This window comes from Sturnira hondurensis, unplaced genomic scaffold (assembly GCF_014824575.4).
Source record: "Sturnira hondurensis isolate 20B ecotype Veracruz unplaced genomic scaffold, ASM1482457v3 Scaffold0008380, whole genome shotgun sequence".
Lineage (NCBI taxonomy): Eukaryota > Metazoa > Chordata > Mammalia > Chiroptera > Phyllostomidae > Sturnira > Sturnira hondurensis.
Window position 1 is genome coordinate 512,663 of NW_028081011.1, and position 15,585 is coordinate 528,247.

At 38.4% G+C, this 15,585-nt stretch overlaps 1 protein-coding gene across 1 annotated transcript in view; it reads left to right on the plus strand.

Annotated features, from left to right (window-relative positions):
* The window catches only part of SEL1L2 (SEL1L2 adaptor subunit of SYVN1 ubiquitin ligase), a 95,600-nt gene that overhangs the window by 457 nt on the left and 79,558 nt on the right, over positions 1–15,585 (plus strand). The window lies entirely within an intron of this gene.

Genomic DNA, 15,585 nt, shown 5'->3' on the forward strand with positions numbered 1-15,585 from the left:
TTTTTCCCCATAGTCTATCTAAAACTTTCCCTAGTAAAGACATACCTGAATATTGCATAAATTTCTCTAGATTCAGGAATGGTGTAGATAATACAAAAAATGTCTGCATAGATTCTCTGTATAGGAGTTAACTAGTATTCAAATATAAAATTTGAGTCAATTTCAACATTTTATTTGTCTGATGCATGGAAGCTTTTTTTCTAACAGATATGTATGGATTTTATTTTATGAAATCTTATTTAAGAGAGGAAAACATTTTTGACTGAAAAAATTAAGATCCATTTTTAATGGCTGTATAAAAATTATATATACATCTTTAATTTATTTAAAATCTAAATCATATACACTGAAACATTTCATTTGACCATTTTTGACTTAGAAATATGGCCAGGCTTTATTTAGCATATGTCTGCTGATTGGCAATATCAAATTCTAGTATAAACCACACTCAAACTGCATCATCTAATAATTCCAGACTTTTAATGAAATGAAAAACTAAAGACATTTATGGAGTAAACTGGGAAGAATCCTTCCGTCAGTTTGCAGACTCTTCCCCCACTCACTTATAGTTGCTTCACCTACAATTAAGTTGGATAATTTTTAGTGGCTCTCCTTTGTCAAGTTTTTTTCATAGTATTCCAATTACTTTACATAAACACATTTTTATTCTGCACTTATATTCAATCAGTTTACATATCACTTTATTAAATTCCATAATTATGATAAAAGTATAACTGGTATAAACAGATTTAGGAACAAGCACTCCCGATTTTTGGTAAGCAAGAAATGGGAACAGAAATTCACACAGGTACTGGAGGATCCCACTGGCAGTAAGCATTTGGTATGCTGTGGATTCAGTAAGCTGCATAGAAGAAATAAAAAGCATTGATTAATTTGGTAAATAAGGTAAGTAGAGGTTGTTTAAAAGAGCTTCTACAGTTTAAAAGAGTAACTAATGTGCCCTGGCTGGTGTAGCTCAGTGGATTGAGCATGGGCCTGTGAACCAGAGTATCGTGGTTCGATTCCAGTCAGGGCACATGCCTGGGCTGCAGGCCAGTTCCCAGCAGGGGACCCATGAGAGGCAACCATACATAGATATTTCTCTCTCTCTCTCCTTCCCTTCCCCTCTAAAGATAAATAAATAAAATATTTTTTAAAAAAGTCTAAGTAATGTCACCCTTCAAATGAGATTTCTTTCCTTTATATGCAAGTGGTTATATTATGTCTAGTAATAAAAGTAAATAACAAGCTAACTGTAACTGAGCATTTTCTATATTAAGTTCTTTATCTAAGACAATAGGTTACTATTGTCTCCATTTTATAAAATCTGAAACCTGCAGCACAGAGAAATATAATAATTTGCTTAGTATCATAACACTAATACTTAATAGAGAAACTGAGATTTAAACTTAGATGGTCTGGTGCCTAAGTCCTCCAGCTCTTAGCCATTATGCCTTTCACAAAAGTAAGCTGACAATATAAAGAGATTTTAATCCCATACATCTGAAAACAGCTTGGGGAAAATATTGAATGTACATGGTAAAGATGCTTCAATTTCCTGAGCACTAAATTTACTTGAAAGTTTTCAGGAAAAATTATTTTTAAAATGGTAAATAATTGAAATTTTTCTATTTTAGAACTAACAGCTAATAATATATGCAATATATTTCTTTTTTTTAAAGATTTTATTTATTTATTTATCTTTAGAGGGGAAGGAGAGAGGGAGAGAAACATCAATGTATGGTTGCCTTTCGTGCGTCCCCTGTTAGGAACCGGCCTACAACCCAGGCATGTGCCCTGACTGGGAATCAAACCGCGATCCTCTGGTTTGCAGGCCCGCACTCAATCCACTGAGCTACACCAGCCAGGACCTAATATGTGCAATATATTTCAAAATGCACAATTGAATTATCAAACCCAAGACTTTAAAAAATGTCTTCCTGTCCTCCTGACACCTAAGGAGTGTACATGCATTCATTGCTGCATTTCTAAATGTTCTAAGGACATTTGAGAAGCCCTGCCTTACAGGTTATAATATTCTTTCATCAAGCTTGTGTAAATTAGAATATGTGTTGCCCTGGCCAGCATGGCTCATTTGGTTGGAGCATCATCTGGTAAACTGAAAGGTCACCAGTTCAATTCCAGGTCAGGGCACATACCTAGGTTGCAGGCTTATCCAAGGTTAGGGTGCATATGAGAGGCGCTGATTGATGTTGCTCTCTCACATCAATATTTCTCTCCCTCTCTTCCCCTCTCTCTAGAAATCAACAAGCAAGTCCTCAAGTAAGAATAAAAAAATTAGAAAATATGTCCTTCTGACAGAAGTAAATATAAAAAAGTTTTTATTGCTTGTTTATTTTATGAAAGTCTTGCTTCAACAAATATTTTTAAAAGTTTTAAATCTTAATATTTTAAGAGTGCTTTTTTCCATATTTACCTCGAAAGACTGGCTTGATGCTCAATTGAAGAGTGCTCTAGATATGACATAAGAATGTTGACATCTGTGTCACTCAAAGTATCAGGGTTTTGACAGGGAATCAATGGCCCATTTAAACTGAGTCATTTAAGAAAAGTTTAATAAAAGGACTGTTTCTAAAAGTGCAGACAGTATATAGGGAAATCACAAAGATTAGAACAGTAATGGCATTACCACCCTAGGCCTGAAGAGTCACAGGACAGTGGTGGCCACTGGAACGCTGAGAAGGAAAGCAAAGAGAAATGTGGAGAGGAGTCTGTGACAGAACTGTGACCTTAGGTCACAAGTTCTCCCTGGGACAAAGCCTACCTGCAGCAACCCAGAATGGAAAGCCACAGAATGAAATACTCCTACCTCAGCTCTTCCTACCCTCCATCCCTCCTGCTGGTGCCTTTCAGCCCAACCTAACCAGAAGCTGAAGGGGTAGGGAGCCTACCAGCACAATCCCTGTGGGTTAGTGCACCAGGGCACAGCACAGGGTGGAGTGGATCTGGGAAGGCAATCAGAAGACATTCAACATACCAGGTTTTCCAGACAAAAATTAGGTGGCATAAACTAAAAGAATGACTTTTAGTAGTACAGTTATTAAAATAAAATTTCAGAATTTTAGAATTAATTAGAGAACTTTGGATGTCATCTAATCTAATATCATCTTTCATCAGACATTCCTGGTAGATGACAACAAACTCCTACTTAAATACTTGTGACTAAGTTCACTGTTTTATATGAAGCAGCTTCTAACATTATTTAATTCATCTTTCATATGAAGTATTTAGCTTAGATTAAACCAAAATCACTTGCCAACAGTGGTCTTAAATATTAGTCTGTGTTTGTATTAAATTATGGCCGTTAGAGCTGGGCAAATAATTCTGCTACTGACTGCTCCATGCAGAGTACAATGGTGCTGTTACCCTACCTCATGGAATACTGTGCTGATGCATATTGTTTTTAATATCCTGTCACTTGTTCTTGGCATCACTTACACTAACGACATACCATGAACTTACAACACATTGAAATATTTGCTCACCTAAAGTACTAAACCAGTGTATCAGTCAGGGCTCAACAAGAAAAAAAGCACCCATAAGACATGTGTTAAAGGGTTTATTGCAAGGTAGTGGCTTACATGATCGTGTGGCTATCAGAAAGGGCAGGCCAGATCTCTCAGATCAGGAGCTGAAGCCACTGTCTACAGGTAGAATTTTTCTTCCTCAGGGACACCCCAGTTTCATTTTTAAAGCCTTTCAACTGATTACATTAGGCCATCTGAGATTATCTAGGATAGTCTCCCTTGCTTAATATCACCTGCTTATGGGTTTTACAAACATCTATAAAATACCCTCAGAGCAGCTAGTAGTGTTTCATTTAATACCTGGGGACTGTAGCCTAGCCAACTGGACACATAAAATTGACCATTACAGTCAGTTATCTTTCTATTTGTATATGTTCATCTAAATTTTTAAATATAAGCATAAGATTTTATATTCATGTCTATTAAATTTTATTATGTTCATTTTGTAGTGAGTGTTATTGTAACTCATTGATTACATTAATCAATTCATGATCTATTCTACTTTTGTCATTCAAAATATTGACAAGCATGACTTCTAATCTTTTGCTCAAATTCTTATTAAAAAAGTTAGCAAAGCAGGGCCAAGTTTAGAGCCTAGAACCTACAATTCTCCTAGATTTATATTTTACCATTATATTTATTCACTGATCAACTAGATACAAATCTACTTCTAATGAGGTTGAGAAAATAAAGTATTATTTACCAGAATGCCTTGTATTGTCATCATTGACCTTGTTTGGAAAAATGGCTTAATATGCATCTGTGGATAGAAGGCAGGCAAACACCCCTTTCTAATCCCCCACCTCCAACACCACACAGAAGCCTGGTGTCAGCTGTTCCCAAGTATTCAGGGATGGAAAGAAATTGCACTGCAGAGGCAGAAAGAGAAATCTTGTCACTTCATTTTTTTCTTTTTAATATATTTTATTGATTATGCCATTACAGTTGTCCCATTTCTACCCCCTTCATTCCCCTCCACCCTGCACGTGTCCCCCACCATTCCCCCACTTTAGTTTATGACCACATGTCTCAAGTTCTTTAGATTCTATATTTCCCATACTATGCTTGCCCTCCCCCTGTCTATTTTCTACCTATCATCTATGCTAGTTATTCTCTGTACCTTCTCCCTCCTTCTCCCACTCCCCTGTTGCTAACCCTCCATGTGTTCTCCATATCTATGGTTCCCCTCCCAATCTAGCTATCCTCTTAGTTTGCTTTTGTTTTAGGTGTGGTTGTTAATAACTGTGAGTTTGCTATCTTTTTACTGTTCATATTTTCTATCTTCTTTTTCTTAGATAAGTGCCTTTAACATTTCATATAATAAGGGCTTGGTGATGATGAACTCCTTGAATTTGATCTTATCTGTGAATCACTTTATCTGTCCTTCCATTCTAAATGAAAGCTTTGCTGGATAGAGCAATCTTGGATGTAGGTCTTTGGATTTCATGACTTGGAATACTTCTTTCCAGCCCCTTCTTGCCTGTAAGGTCTCTTTTGAGAAATCCGCTGACAGTCTGATGGGAACTCCATTGTAGGTGACTGTCCCCTTATCTCTTGCTGCTTCTAGGATTCTCTCCTTCATTTTAATCATGGCTAATGTAATTATTATGTGCCTTGGTGTGGTCCTTCTTTGGTCCTTCTTCTTCCTTCTGATCCATTCCCTTGATTTGAGTCCCAGTTTCCTTCCCATCACTGTTGGGTCCCTGTGTATTTTTCTTCACTTTACTTAGTGTAGCCTTCATTTTTTCATCTAATTTTGGACCAAAATCAGCCAATTCTGTGAGCATCCTCATCACCAGTGCTTTAAACTGTGCATCTGATAGGTTGTCTATCTCTTGGTCGCTTAAAAGTATTGGCTCTAGAGCTTTAATCTAGTCTTCCATTTGAGCCCTTTTTTTTGGTCTGTAGCACCTGTTATGTATTAGGGGTGGAGCCTTAGGTGTTCACCAGGGTGGGGCAACCCCTGTCACAGGTTTGTGATGCTGTATGTGGGGGCAGCATCAGAAAAGAACAATAGTGATTGCTCCTCTTTCTCTCAAATTGCAGTCCCTTCTGCGGCTTCCCACAAGCCAGTTGGGCCCTTCTGATGCTGGTTCCTGGGTGGATTGGCTTGTGTACATTCTAGGACCCTGTGTGTCTTCCCAACAAACTCTCCTGTGAGGGTGGGAGTCTCTCCCAGCACCTCAACTCCCACAAGTGTTTTCAATCACTGCTTTATTTCCTGGCACTGGGGCCCTGGGTTACACCATCTGTCTTGTTCCCCATTTTTGCCTGGTTTATCTGTGCGTGAATGTATGTCCACAGTTAGCCAGTGGCCTTGCACACCTCACTGGTTCTGCCCATTGCAACTCCATGCCTGGGGTCTGCCAGCCACCACCTGCACATCTGGAACCACCGACCACTGCTTTTTCCTACTGTGACCCCTCTCCACCAGCAGCCTACTCTACCCCTGTTACCAGTCTAGATGAATGGTTGTTGGACTTCTGTACAGTTCAATTTTCTATCAGATCTGGCTGTTTTTTTGTTTCTAAATTTTTGTTGTCCTTAATTTTGGTTGTGCGAGGAGGCACAGTGTGTCGAGCTGTGCCTCCATCTTGTCCAGAAGTCTTCATGAACACTTTCAAGCCAATGTGTTAACATGTGGGGGCAACTTTACCCACAAAGTCCCCCTGTCCTCCATGGATGAAAGTGAAACTACAAAGACATGATCTGCTTGGGGAGGAGAGGTGGCCAGTCTCTCAGAAGAGAAAGGCCAAGAGCCCCTTCCTCAATGGCTTTTATTGGGTTTTAATACACAGGAATACAGGCAGCAAGGATCAAACAGTAGATAACATTTCAAAGAAATCTGAGGGCTTAGTCTGAGTCAGCATCTGTCAGGTAAGGGGGTTGCAAAAAGTTTGGGAGACATACTCATTTTCTGCTCAGACCCTTATTATATGAATGAAAGCACTCTTAGCAAAGCAGGCTTCACAGGACTTTAGGAATTCTTTCTTATGCCTGATGACCCCAGATCCCACTCTAGCTGGCAAGGGGCTGCACTGCCTCCCCGATCATAGGTTTTAGGCTAAAGTGGATTAGATCCAGGAAGCACTTCTCCCAGACAGAAATGGGGACTCAGGCTATGTTAGAATAGCTAGTGGGGGGGGGGGGGGCGCATCACTCCCTCTTTATTGCAGCCCACCAAGTCCTTCCATGATGGCCTCCCAGGTGATCATGTCTGCCCCTCCTCTGAGGGGTCTTACCCATTAAAAGCAGCGCTTACTGCCAGAGACAAGCTTTGTCTCCTTAGTGGCTCATATTTCGGAGGTCACTCACTCAGCCTTAGCCATGGGGGGCAGTTACAACTCCTGAAACCAGGTAGAGTGGTTCCCAACTTCAACATATACAGTTCTCTTTCAATCAGTGAGATATTGAGCCTGGAAACCTGGCAGAAGCAACACAAAACCACCCTGGAAAAACATTTCTGCAGTCCCTCCATTTAAAAAAGCCTTGTTAAAGATGAGCTAACAAGAAAATTTTTAAAATTCACCCGTTAAAAAACTACTCAGTGAAAGTCAGTTTGCACATACATGCACCTCATACACATGCACACACAATATGTAAAGCATACACCCTGAGTCTCAACATAGTAGAACAGTAATGTGAAAAAAATTATGGACTAAATACAACATATTTTAAAATGGTTTTAAAAGTATAAGAAAAGGACACAGCATCATGAAAAATAAGAATAGACATATATGTACAAAAAACAAATGGAACTTAGGAATATGAAGTGTTCATTTAAATTAAGCAAGTGTGTAGGTTAAACACAAGATTAAACAATGTCAAAGAGAATTTTAATGAACCAAAGAAATATTAGAAGAAATTTCCCTGAATGCAGCCCAGAAAGAAAATACGAGTAAGGACAGAGACTCTTAAGTTAAAATAAAAACATTATAACTCAGATATATACTATTTGCAACAGATATTCTTAAAACATGATACAAAAAAGACTACAAGTAAATGTTTGGAAATGATATCCCAGGCAATACTATGCAAAAGAAAGCTAATACTAATATCAGATAAAATAGACTTCAGGATAAAGGCATTTATAGGGAGAAAAAGCATCATCACATAGTGTTCAAAGAAACAATTCATCACAATGATGATATCTGTGTTGAAAATTTCAGGAAAACCTGTTAATCCATGAGATCAATATTTCGGCAAAGTTACCAGAGTTCAAAATTAGTATATAAAAATTAAAACATTATTGTATATGAAATAAAAAATTAAAATGATATTACAAAAAAATTATTTTAAATAGCAATAAAACTAAACATTACCTAAGAAGAAGCCTAACAAAAGATATACAAGGTATTTGAGAAAAAGGAAAGTGTACAACTTTATTGAAGAACAAAAATACCTGAATAAATGAAGAGTAATTATGTTTTTCAATGAGAAGACTCAAAATTCTAAGAGATCATTTCTTGCCAAATTAATTATAAAATTGTACAAAAGAGTTTTCATGGAATTTGACAAACTATTGATGAGGAATTTGCAATACTAGATTCTCCCTATAAAATACATTTTTTTAATTTTTATTTTTATTTAATTCTTGTTCAAGTACAGTTTTCTGTCTTAGATTCCCAGCCCTGCCCCCCCCCCAATATTTATGATATAAACAGCATGGCATTGACACATGGATTAAAGAGTCTAGAATCCCATTTATACAGGGAAACTTGGTATGTAAAAGAGGTGAAATTATAAATTAACTGGCTAGTTGTATATATGCAATGGTTCTCATTTGGAGGAAGATTAAGATCGGATCTCATCCTCATATACAAAAGTAAATTCCAGGTGGGGTGGAGTAAAGACCCAAGTGAATATCAGAGCTTAATTGTTTTATTAAAAAATATGTTAGCATAAGAAAGAAATTCTTAGAAAAGAAAAAATAAAACTATAAGGCAAAATTCATAGCTTTTATATTGTTATAAAAAATAAATTATTTTATGAAATGGAAAATGTCCCACAGACTAGAAAGTATTGAAACAAACATAGTCAACAATGAGTAAGTATTGGCTATATAAATAACACCTACAGAGGACTCCGGGAGGTGAGTGAGGACCAAAGGGGCTGCGCCCACGGCTTCCGCGGCTTCCGCGGTGGTGGGCTGTACCGGAGGACTGGTATGTGAGTGCAGACAATAAGAGGCAGCAGGCCACCTCGCCGGTGCCGAAGGGCCGCGGTGCCGCAGCCGCAGCTGCAGCCAGGAAACAGAGTCTTTGGTCTGGGACCAGTGCAGGGGTGCCTGATACGGAGGGAACTCCGGAAGCCCAACACCCGGCGGGTCTACAACAGACTCTGTGGGAGCCGTGGGCCTGCTACAGGGTCCATGGGAGAGAACCGACTCCCTCCCTCCTAATCTAAGCAAGGCTGGGCAATACTGGGCAGAGACCTGTATGCTTAAGTTTACATAAAGGGTAACAAGGGTAGAGGGCTGTGTTTAACTGCAGACTCTGTGGTCACCAGCCTGCCTGCCTGCCAGCCCCAGGGCATTTGAGAAGAACACTGTTGTTGCTGGTCTTTTGGGAATTGGACTGGGCTGAGAGGCAGGCTTTGTAGAGAAGTCTTTATTGGAAAGTGAACTGAGGTGCTCTGCGACAGCAACTTGCCTCAGGCCCAACCAGCCCAGCGGCCAACCAGGGGAGGGGCAGGAGCACTTGAGTCCCACCACAAGACTAGGAAGGACAGTGCCAGATCCTGAAGGACCCAGGCAGCCTGCTGGGGGTGTGGGGGCTCACATCCCAGTCCTGTAGCCTGGCTGGCACACGCCTGCATTCCAACCCACAGATAGGTCCTGCTGCAACCAGAAAACACAGTTTGGACAGTTTGAAACCAACAAAGGAAGATTTTTTTTAGCAACTTCTTTTCTAAGTAATCTTATATTTTTAAATTGTATTATTGCTCTATCTTTCAATATTTTGTTCCTCTCATTTCTTTCTGTCCAGTTTTAGTCCTTCCTTTCTTCCCAAACTTTTTGCTTATTCCTCCTTTCTCCTGACTTGTGTGTGTGTGTGTGTGTGTGTATTGTTTGTTTGTTGCTTAGTTTTCTTTTACCCACAAGAGACACAAATAACTGAGAACTGTGAAAGGACCATAGTGGGACCTAAAGAGGGGGCATCTCAACAATAGTGACACAGAGACAAATTTTACTTTGCTATAGCAGAGAAGCCTCAAGTCACTGCATAGGTGTATTATTTTTTTCATTATTCTCACTTCTTTTTTTATTTTAGTAGTATCTTTGTATTCCTCCTCTTTCTGTATAGGTTTCTTAGTCCTGGCTGGTTATATTGTACTATTTCACAGGTTTCCCCTATTCTTTCCTCCACAGTGTATTGCTAATTTTCTGTACTTCACATCACTTCCTTTCCTTTGGCATACTACCCAAGCTCTATAACCCCCATTCAGACAAATCACATAGAGTCTGTCATGTGAATGTCACTCTAATATTATTGTAAATAATAGCTATTCTATACAACGGTAAATACTTCACAACACATCTCTCGGACCTTAGACCACCTTACAGGTGCCTGAATTCTATTACTATAGTGATTAACTCTATTTGCTCACATGCTACACTGAGTTACTATCCTTTACTCTCACCTTACCTCAAAATCTGACTGCCCGCAACCTCACTGCTTTCTAGATACAACCCACAAGCCTTCCCTTCCAAACAAGAGACTTATCTTCTGTCCATCCTTTCTTAAAAGGGGCAAGCTGGGTCGAACAGTACGGTTAACACTATACATAGCCTAAAGATTGTCTATTTCTTCTCTATGGACTGTGACTGTAAATAACATAAAATACTCCTCTGCTGTCATTAACCATTTGGCCTCCCCCTCCAACTGATCACACATGCACAAAAAAAGGAGTAGGTAGAAGCGGAAAACACCAAGATACCTGCAGGAGACTGCACCACTGAATTTCACAGGTATCCTACCACAGAAGTTCACACCATAAACCCAGGGAATCAGAACAGATCAATTTAAGAAGCTGAGGCCAATGAGAAGAGTCTCACAAACATTGGGAAGACAAAGAAACCATCTCCAAATGAAAGAAAAGGTGGAAGTCTCAGAAAGAATGTTAGATGAAATAGAGGCAAGTCAACTATCAGATATTGAATTCAAGGCACTGGTTATCAGGAAATTCAAAGAGCTTACAACAAGCTACCAGAAACTACAGGGGAGCTACAATGAACTCACCACAAACTATATCAACATGAAAAAGAAAATAGAAACCATCAGCAAAGGACAAGAGGAAATGAAGAATACAATTTCTGAACTAAAGAACAAAGTAGAAGGTATGAAAAGCAGTATCGATGAGGCAGAAGATTGCATCAGTGAGTTAGAGGAAAGAGTAGAAAAAACCTCCCAGACAGAGCAAGTAAAGGAAAAGAGGTTCAGAAAAAATTAGGCGGGATTAAGAGAAATGCAAGACAATATGAAACATAATAATATCTGAATAATAGGAATAACAGAAGGAAAAGAAGAAGAACAAGGAATAGAAAACCTATTTGAAAGCGTAATAACAGAAAATTTTCCTAATTTGATGAGAGAAAAAGTCATACAAATCCAGAAATCACAGACAGTCCCAATCAGGTGGAATCCAAAGAGGTCCACTGCAAGATACATCATCATTAAAATGGCAAAACTCCAAGACAAAGACAGAATCCTAAAGGCAACAAGGGAGAAAAAGGAAGTAACATACAAGGGAGCCCCAATAAGGATGGCTACGGACGTCTCAATGGAAACACTGCAAGCAAGAAGAGAATGGCAGGAAATATTCCAAGTAATGAGAACCAGAGGACTACAACAAAGGCTACTTTACCCACCAAGGGTCTCAATCAAGATAGAAGGCCAAATACAGAGCTTCCAAGACAAAACAAGTCTAAAAGAATACACCTCCACCAAACCAGTTCTATAAGAAACACTAAAAGGACTCCTTTCAGGAAAAGAAGGAAAAGAGAGAGACGGAGAGGAACACAGGTGCATAAATGGCAATGAATAAGTATCTTTCAATAATAACCTTAAACTTAAATGGATTAAATGCTCCAATTAAAAGACATAGAATAGCTGAATGGATAAGAAAGCATGACCCACACATATGCTGCCTACAAGAGACCCACCTCAGGTCAAAAAACCATCACAGACTAAAAGTGAAAGGATGGAAACAAATTTTCCAAGAAAATGGACAAGAAAAAAAAAGCCAGGGTAGCAACTCTCATATCAGACAAAATAGACTTCAAAAAAAGGGCCATAAAGAGAGACCCAGAAGGTCACTTCATAATACTCAAAGGGAGAATCCACCAAGAAGACATTAACATCGTAAATATATATGCACCCAACATAGGAGCACCCAAATATATAAAGAAAATCCTAGAAGACCTCAAGAAAGATATTGACAACAACACAATTATAATAGGGGATTTTAACACCCCACTGTCAAAAATGGACAAATCTTCCAAACAAAATATCAACAAAGATATTGCAGCATTAAACAACACCCTAGATGGAACAGACCTAATTAATATATAGAGAGCCCTCCATCCCAAAGAAGTTAAATACACATTCTTTTCAAATGCACACGGAACATTTTCAAAGACCACATGATGGGACACAAAACGAGTCTCAACAAATTCAGGAAAATAGAAATCATCCCAAGCATTTTCTCTGATCACAAGGAACTGAAATTGGAAACCAACCCCACAGGAAAAAACCCAAAACACCCAAAAGCATGGAAACTGAATGGTATGCTATTCAACAATGAATGGGTCAAGATTGAAATTAGGGAAGAAATAAAAAAGCTTCTGGAAACTAATGAAAATGATCTCACAACAACCCAAAACTTATGGGACATGGCCAAGGCAGTCCTGAGAGGGAAGTTCATAGCAATACAGGCTTACCTAAAGAAGATAGAAACATTTCAAACAAACATCTAACCCAACATCTGCAAGAACCCGAGGAACAACAACAAAGACAGCCCAGAGCAAGTAGAAGGAAGGAAATAAACAAGATCAGAGCAGAATTAAATGACATAGAGACTAAAAGCACAATTCTAAGGATCAATGAATCCAAGAGTTGGTTTTTTGAAAGGATAAACAAAACAGACAAACCTTTAAATACGCTCATCAAGAAAAGAAGATAGAAGACCCAAATAAACAAAATCAGAAATGAAAAAGGAGAGATTAAAACTGATACCACAGAAATAGAAGGGATTGTAAGAAATTACTATGCAGAACTGTATGCTAAGAAATTTGAAAACCTAGGTGCAATGGACAAATCTCTAGAAAAATATAATCTTCCAAAACTCAATGAAAAAGAAGCAGAAAACCTGAACAGGCCAATTAACAGCAGATGAAATTGAAGAAGTAATAAAAAAAAATCCCATCACACAAAAGCCCCGGACCAGATGGTTTCACAGGAGAATTCTACAAAGCTTTTAAGAAAGAGCTAACCCATATTCTTCACAGACTATTCCAAAAAATCCAAAAGGAGGGAAAACTCCCAAACTCTTTTTATGAAGCCAGCATCATCGTAATTCCAAAGCCAGACAGGGACACAACAAAGAAACAAAACTTCAGGCCAATATCACTAATGAACATAGACACTAAAATCCTCAATAAAATATTGACAAATTGCATCCAACAATACATCAGAAAGATCATACACCATGACCAAGTGGGATTCGTCCCAGGGATGCAAGGACCGTTCAATATTCATAAATCAGTAGAAGTAATACATCGCATAAACAAAATCAAAGACAAAAACATATGTTCATATCAATAGATGCAAAAAAAGCTTTTGATAAGGTACAACACCCATTTATGATGAAGAAAAATGGGAATAGAGGGAGCATTCCTCAATATAATAAAGGCCATATATGAAAGACCTACAGCCAACATCATACTCAATGGGCAAAAACTAAAATCCTTTCTACTAAGATCAGGAACAAGACAAGGTTGCCCACGTTCACCACTTCTTTTCAATATAGTATTAGAAGTTTTAGCCACAGTGATCAGACAAGAAAAGGAAATAAAAGGCATCCAAATCAGAAAGGAGGAAACAAAACTGGCATTGTTTGTAGAAGACATGATAGTGTATATGGAAAATCCTATAGCCTCTACCAAAAAACTGCTGGAACTAATAAATGAATTTGGCAAAACAGCAGGATACAAAGTCAATATCCAAAAATCAAAGGCATTTTTGTATACCAACAATGAAGCAGCAGAAGCAGAAATCAAGAAAAAAATCCTATTCAATATAGCAAAAACAAAAATAAAATATCTGGGAATAAACCTAACCAAGGAGGTTAAAGACCTTTCTCAGAAAACTACACAATACTGAAGAAAAATCAAGGAAGACACAAACAAATGGAAACATGTACCATATTCATGGATTGGAAGAATTAACATCATCAAAATGTCCATACTACCCAAAGCAATTTGCAGATTCAATGCAATATCTATTAAAGTGCCAATGGCATATTTCACAGACATAGAACAAACACTTCAAAAATTCATATGAAACCATAAGACACCCCAAATAGCAGCTTCAATTTTGAGAAAGAAGAACAAAGTAGGAGGGATCACAATACCTGATATCAAACTGTATTATAAGGCCACTGTAATCAAAATAGCCTGGTACTGGCATAAAAACAGGCACATAGACCAATGGAATAGAACAGAGAGCCCAGAAATAAACCCAAAACTCTACAGTCAATTAATATTTGACAAAGGGGGCAGTAACATAAAATGGAGTAAAGATAGACTGTTCAACAAATGGTGTTGGAAGAACTGGACAGCTACATGCAAAAAAATAAAACTCAAGCACCAACTTAAACCATATACCAAAATAAATTCAAGGTGGATAAAATACTTAAATATAAGCCGTGAAACCATTAAAGCCCTAGAGGAGAACATTGGCAGGAAAATCTCAGATATTCCATGCAGCGATATTTTTACTGATACATCCCCTGGAGCAAAAGACATAAAGGAAAGAATAAACAAATGGGATCTCATCAAAATTAAAAGCTTCTGCATGGCTAAGGAAAACAGTATCAAGATAAAAAAAAAAAGCAACTGTTTAGGATAACGTATTTGCCAATGATACCTCAGACAAAGTTTTAGTCTCCAAAATATACAAAGAACTCACTGGACTCCACTCAAAGAAGATGAACAACCCAATTAAAAATGGGGAAAGGGATTGAACAGACACTTCTCCAAGGAGAACATACAGAGGATCCAGAGACACATGAAAAGATGCTTGATATCGCTAGCTATCAGAGAGATGCAAATTAAAACCACAATGAGATACCACTTTATACCAGTCAGAATGGTCATCATAAACAAAGCAACAAATAACAAGGGTTGGAGAGGTTGTGGGGAATAGGGGACCCTAGTTCACTGTTGGTGGGATTGTAGACTGGTACAACCACTATGGAAAACAGTATGGAATTTTCTCAGAAAACTAAAAATGGACGTGCCTTTTGACCCAGCAATTCCACTGTTAGGAGTATATCCTAAGAACCCTGAAGCACCAATCCAAAAGAACCTATGCACCCCAATGTTCATAGGAGCACAATTTGCAATCACCAAAAGTTGGAAGCAACCTAGATGCCCATCGGTCAATGACTGGATCACAAAACTATGGTACATTTACACAATGGAATTCTATGCCGCATAAAGGAAGAAGGAGCTCCTACCCTTTGCAACATCATGGATGGAACTGGAAAGCATTATGCTGAGTGAAATAAGCCAGGCTGTGAAAGACAAATACCATATGATCTCACCTTTAAAAGGAATCTAAACAACAAAACAAACAAGCAAGCAAAATATGACCAAAGACACTGAAATACAGAACAGGCTGACAGGGACCAGAGGGGAGAGTGGAGAGAATCACAGGGGAAAGGGGAAAGGATTCACATGAACAAGTATAAAGGACACATGGGCAATAACTAAGGTGGGGGGTGGAAATGGGAGGGAGGTGGGGAACACTGGCGG